This window comes from Patella vulgata, chromosome 5 (assembly GCF_932274485.2).
Source record: "Patella vulgata chromosome 5, xgPatVulg1.2, whole genome shotgun sequence".
Lineage (NCBI taxonomy): Eukaryota > Metazoa > Mollusca > Gastropoda > Patellidae > Patella > Patella vulgata.
The window spans coordinates 75535826-75542742 of NC_065883.2; positions in this window are offsets into that span (position 1 = coordinate 75535826).

Sequence of the window (6917 nt, forward strand, 5' to 3'; positions counted from 1 at the left end):
ATAGATCCAGTAATGCGAGAGAGAGAGAGAGAGAGAGAGAGAGAGAGAGGGGGTGGATCCAGGGGAGATAAGAGAGATTCAGGAGAGCGAGAGGGGGAGAGTGGGGTCCACTCGACACACAAACTGTCATTTCATGACCAACATAGCTTAGATGTGAGAGGAAAGCGGGGAAACCGGAGAAAACCCGCAAGGTTGAACAGGAGGCCCTACTCATTGTCACATACATGCGTGGAATCGAAACCACGCCACTTTACCCTATGGCAGACCTGATGAACCATTTAAACCCAATACCAGTGAGAACAGAAAAAAATCCTAAATTCTATGGGGGTTAATGCCTACTCGACACAAACTAGGTCATTTCGGGTCTAACAAATGGTTCAATTTTATTTAATTAATTAGCTTTCATGTTGAGGTCTTTAGCAGTGGGAGGAAACCGTAGGAACCTTAGAAAACCCATGAGGTTGGACAGGCGACCCTACTTCTTGTCACTTATACCCGGGAAGTCGAAACTACGCCAGTAGATCTAATGACAGACTTTATGATACAGCGCGCACGCGCTAACCATTCTGCCAACGATGGCCAGCTTCATTCATGCATTCCGAATAACAAGTTGAATAATGAATAACGAATAACGATGCGGCTTATAATGATTTAACTTCACACTGTCGGCCTGAACGACAGTGGATAATATACCAGATAAAAATGTTGCATGAGAATACCACTTACATTTTTAACCTTTGAATTACGCTGTTGCTAAAATTAGTCAATTCAACTTTTTATCGGACAAATAGAAATCCCTCCATTGACGGTGGCCGGCAAAAATGAAATATTTTGGCAATATTCATGGAATTGTGGAGCTATGGCGGCTCAGTGGTAGGACGTGTTCGTTCCCAGCGTTGGCCTAAGAAGTTCATAGTGATTTTCCGCCGTACCCCCCTCCCCTTGTCAGTGGTGCAGGACAGCAGGCCTAGCAAGGGACAATATATAGTCGTTCGGATGGGACGAAAATCATTGAAGTGCATGTAAAAGAACCACTGGCACGCCCGTCAATAGGAGCAGAGCAGTAGGATGTTAAACCCCATTTCATTACATATTTACCAGACGGGTGCACAGAGTTTTTACAACAACGCCGGAGCAACTTGTAGACGTATTCCAGGAATATCAATGGTGGAGGCAGGACTGACCGGAAGTAGTATTCATAAATCAACTGATAGCGCTGATAACACCAGTATTCATAAGTTTGATTTTGTATTTCTTGACAGGTGTTGCTGTTGAAAATAATATATAAAATTTATACCTTTTTAACTCAGGACAAGTTAACTAACTGGTTATTACCCTCACCAAGAAACTAATGTTATTAAATTTGATTATTTTGAAATCCAAAACAGATTGTTTGAAGTAGAGATTTTTACTGCTATTAGTTCAAACAACGATGCTGTCAATTCATACTCCCGCTTATTAAACATACATTATACAAAAGCTAAATCTGCCTATTGCAGGTCTTTCTTTAGGCCTGAAATGTTATCTAAATTATTGATTAGACATCAATAAACTTATCCAGGCCATAATCAATTCTCGATGGCATCGGATTTCTCCGATATTATAAAGATTAGAAGAGTTCATCCATATTTTGATTTAAGCTAAAAATGGAGGAGCGAGATTTAGCTTCGAACATCCAGTACGGTGGTTGAAATTATTGCACATGTCTTGTCAAACCTTCGAAGGCAAATATCTTCGCTCGCAATATAGTAATTTGAATGAAATTTTCAAATTATTCATTTTACATGATCTATTTTTGAACTATTATAGCAAGAATGGCTAGTTCTTTATCTACATCTTACATAATGTATCTTTAAGTTCACTGGGCGACATGGAAATAAATAAATAAATAAGTGATGCGCATGCATATTAATTATGAACCAGTTTTTGTTAACAGGTTGTTGTTACGACTATAATCACGCAGGAATGTATGGTATAGGGAATTTGAGTAAGTAGAGATTTCATGAAATCCGTGAAAATATCTGTTTTTCATGTAACGCCCAGGAGAGAGAGAGAGAGAGCGAGAGAGAGCGACAGAGAGAGAGAGAGAGAGGGGCGTACCTACTCCTAGTTACGTATAAGCGGGATATCGAAACCACGTCCCTTCACTCAATGTCGGAACTTATCATCTTAAGCGCCAAGGGGTACGAGTAAGATTTATAACAATGGCAATGAGGCGAGTGTTTTTTGCTGAGCGTCGAAACTATAAACATGAATGTCAAAGAAAATAGTGATTGTCTGCGGTATCGCCCTAGGTGAACGCGGACGTTATGCCCCATCTACTGACTGACAGAGGACAATACAGATTCACTCACTCATTGACATAGAATAAAGACTCGCTCACTGACTGACAGCTTAAAGACTCACTCACTGACTGACAGAGAATAAAGACTCACTCACTAACTGACTGACAGAATGAAGACTCACTCGCTGACTGACAGAGAATAAAGACTCACTCACTGATTGACATACAAAGACTCAATGACTGACAGAATAAAGACTAAATGACTGACTGACTGACAGAATAAAGACTCGCTGACTGGCTGACTGACTGACAAAATAAAGACTAACTCACAGTCTGACAGAGAATAAAGACTCACTCACTTACTAACAGAATAAAGACTCACCCACTGACTGACAGAGAATAAGACTCACTCACTGACTTACAGAGAATAAAGACTCACTCACTCACTGACAGTGAATAAAGACTCACTGACTGACAGAGAATAAAGACTAACTCAGTCACTGATTAACAGAGAATAAAGACTCACTTACTGACTGGCAGAGAATAAAGACTCACCCACTCACTGACAGAGAATAAAGACTCACTCACAGACTAAGAGAGAATAAGGCTGTTTATGGAAGTGACCTTGTCACAAGTTTACCCCCATGAATGCATCATCTCATGTCCGATCGCTATCTTCCGCTGTTATAATAGTAAATTGTTATTTACTTGAACATTGCAATGAGAAGATTCAACAGCAGAACAACCATTGTAAGCATGTAAATTCCCATCAAGAATGGTGCCATATATCTTCCTACTTCTGATGGACATCGCAGCATAGTGTAGTTATTATATAATGCCGAATCATTTGTACATGTTGATGTTCCTTAAACAAGACAAAAAACAAGCGGTTGTCATGCAAGATACGCCGACATTTTGCAAGAGATGGACAGAGAACAAGCTCAAAAAAAGAAGTGGTTTTTCGTACAATCAAGGCCATAATTCAGGAAGTTACAATCCGATATGCATGAATATTGAAAGGAACATCTTTGGGTTATAAAAATGTATTTAAAGTTTCATCAAAATCAGATCGAAATTGTGTCCTCTCTCTAGAGGGTCCAAAACCTTGATATACCATATATTTACAATATTTGCGTACGAGGGGCAGCCATTTTGTCCGGCACTTTTGGTCCGATTTGTACGAAATTCGGACTCAATCATCATAATGGTGTAACAGTGATATATTCAAACGTTTTTTTTTAAATCGGATAAAAATTGTGACATCTTCAGGAATCACATCCTAAAAACGCGACTTTTCGTACAATCAAGGGCCATAATTCAGGAAGTTATGATCCAATATGTGCGAATATCGAAAGGAACCGAGATCTTTGGGTTATAAATATGTATTTAAAGTTTCATCAAAATCAGATCAAAATTGTGACCTCTATAGGGTCCACAACATTGATATACCATATTTTTACGCTATTTGAGAACGAACGGCGGCCATTTTGTCTGTCAATTTTGGGCCGATTTTCACGAAATTCGAACTCAGCCGCCCTTAGGGTGTAACGGTGATATAATAATACGGTTTTTTTAAATCGGATAAACATTATGACCTGTATAGGGTCCACAGGCTAAAAACGCGATTTTTCGTACAATCTGGGGGCATAATTCAGGAAGTTACGGTCCGATATGCGCGAATATCGAAAGAAACCACGATCTTTGGGTTATAAACTTACATTTCAAGTTTCAACAAAATCGGATAAACATTGTGACCTCTATCGGGTCCACAACCTTGATATACCATATTTTTACGCTATTTGAGAATGAACGGCAGCCATTTTGTCTGTCAATTTTGGGCCGATTTTCACAAAATTCGAACTCAGCTATCCTTAGGGTGTAACGGTGATATAATAATACGTTTTTTTAAATCGGATACAAATTATGACTTCTATAGGGTCCACAGGCTAAAAACGAGATTTTTCGTACAATCTGGGGGCATAATTCAGGAAGTTACGGTCTGATATGCGCGAATAATGAAAGGAACCGAGATCTTTGGGTTATAAACTTACATTTTAGGATTCAACCAAATCGGATAAAAAAATTTGACCTCTATAAGGTCCATAAGCTAAAAACGTGATTTTTCGTACAAACAGGGGCCATAATCCATGAAGTTTCGATCCGATACATGCCAATATCGAAAGCAGCCGAGATCTTTTGGAGATAAACCTATATTTCAAGTTTCGTCAAAATCGGATAAGAATTTTGACCTGTAGAGTGTCCACAAACAATCGTGGACGGACGGACGGACAGGGGCGACGACAATATACGTCCACATGAAAATGTGGGCGTATAAAAATGATTTGTACTAAATGAATGTGCTTTGAAATAAAGAAAGACAGCAATTCCTACCAAATATAGTTTAAAAAAAGTTTTGTGGTTTTGTAAGTGAGGATGGAAATGCAATTCAGGTCTTTGAGATAGGTCTTTGAGGCCTTAATAAACTTATTAGACCCAGAGTACTATTTTGGAATAGAGCACATCCACACGAAAACCTAACTGAATTGAGCTAGGTTTGACCTCTTATGTTCTGCATCGACTGGCCCAATGAAGACAGGCGTACGCCATACAATGCGCTATGAGGTAATTGTTACCGGGTGAACTTTTTTGGCACTGCTGTATCGAACACGGGACCTCAAGAATAGCGAGCCAACGCCTTACCTCGTGGGATTTCTCCGGCTTCCCCAGTTTCCTCCGACACAAACTATGTCATTTCGGGACTAACATATGGTTCAATTTTTTTTCAATAATTCTCTTGCGCGTAGGGATCTTTAGCAGTGGGAGGAAACCGGAGGACCCGGAGAAAAGGCGACAGGCGACCCTACTCCTTGTCAGGTACAATCGGGGAATCGAAAACACGCCAGTTGACTCAATGATAGAAATTATAAATGAATACCTTCTATATCTTCTAGAGGGAGTTCACCATACACTTGCCAGTATGCCTTCCGTGGCAGATGGTATAATAGTTCCCATGATAGTTCTGTGTTTGGATATAATATAGCCTCCGATGCTAATGAGTAAGCTAAGATAAAAAACGCTATGATCCATATGAAGGGAATTAGATCTTTACATACCATCGAAATGATCATCTGTATTTTAGGTCCCAGACTTTTTTTTACAATAGATATATGTAATAAGCGAAAGTAGAACAAAATAAGATTCAGACACAAAACCACCCGAGCAGCTTCAAAGGTAATGGCATCAGGGATGGTACGGAGTATTATTCCAATTATGAAAAAAACAATGGTGAATATATCAAGTTTGTTCCACCAATCACTCCAATAAGTTTTGATCTTCAGTCTTACAGTATCGGTGTCACTATTATACATCTGAAGAAACCAAATCACAAAAAGAACCAAAACAGTTTTACAATTTACAATTTAATATTCTATAGCAATAACATGTAAAGAATAAACAATTTGTTTCTCTATAAGTGGTAACATGTCTTGTTTACAACAGTAGTATATAGGGCACTGAGGAATAACCTTGACCTTCGTTGACCTGGTTAGTGATTGTCTGCTATGTTTCGAAAGTTTGTTGATTCGACAAAAGAATCGTTATCCACATTAGTCATTTTCATCAATAGGAAATTTCACCAAATCATTTCGGAAATCTAAAACAAATTGTTGAATTTCGGGTGGGCAGAGAAACTGACGGGGTGTATGCGTATGGTGTTCTATTGCAGCCATTTCCCGCGTTGCGAGTCGCCTTCACGCGATCACTATACCGATATCCTCCATCAGGATTTAACGTTCATTTACCCCCGTCTGACCTGGGTGGCGCCCTTACTGCGCTGCTACGGTGACGGAAAATGGTCTCAGAGCGCGACAACATGACCATAAGCGTGGTAAAAGCGTGGTGTAAACGCCAGGTATCGTGCCATGGTCGCTATGGTCTCCAGATATGGTCGCTAATGATCGCCGAGTCACGGCGTTTTTTTAGCATGTTCACAGCAAACGCCAAGGTTATGCGATCTGGTCTGGAAAGCTATGAGAACTCGACTTTTTTCAAGCCTGCAATTGTTTGGGACATTGTCTCGCGTTGTGTTCACGTTTGCCTACGTCCTTGTGTATGTTCTGTACGGTCGTAGAAGCGCAGTAAAAACGCCACCCTAGTCTGACGTGGGCATTACAGATATGGCGGATGGTCTGATCGTGTCTAATTAATTCCTACCTGACGGAATTCCTCACATGCTATTGTGAACACCCAAAAACAAACGACGCCCTCAACAAAAGAAAAGGTGGGGCTAAACTTCACCAGCATGAGGTAACTGTGAAGAATCAGGAATATCAAATAGGATAGCTGAAGAAAAAGAATAATATTAAAGGAGCTTGGTCGTCGTAGTGAGCTGTTTGTATAATCTTGACGTATATTAGGAATTCTTATGCTGGGGTGCAGAGCACTCTCGCGATATTTATTCATTATCTAAGGAGCTTTAATCTATACGCAATATAAATACTAAATATTTGACGTCGAACTGGGTTTATTAACGAATGAACATTAAAAACTCATCTATTTACCACTGTGTTTTAGTTGGAGTGGATCAGGATTTGTGTGTAAATAGTGACCATTGAGTACATAGTACGCGCCGAGA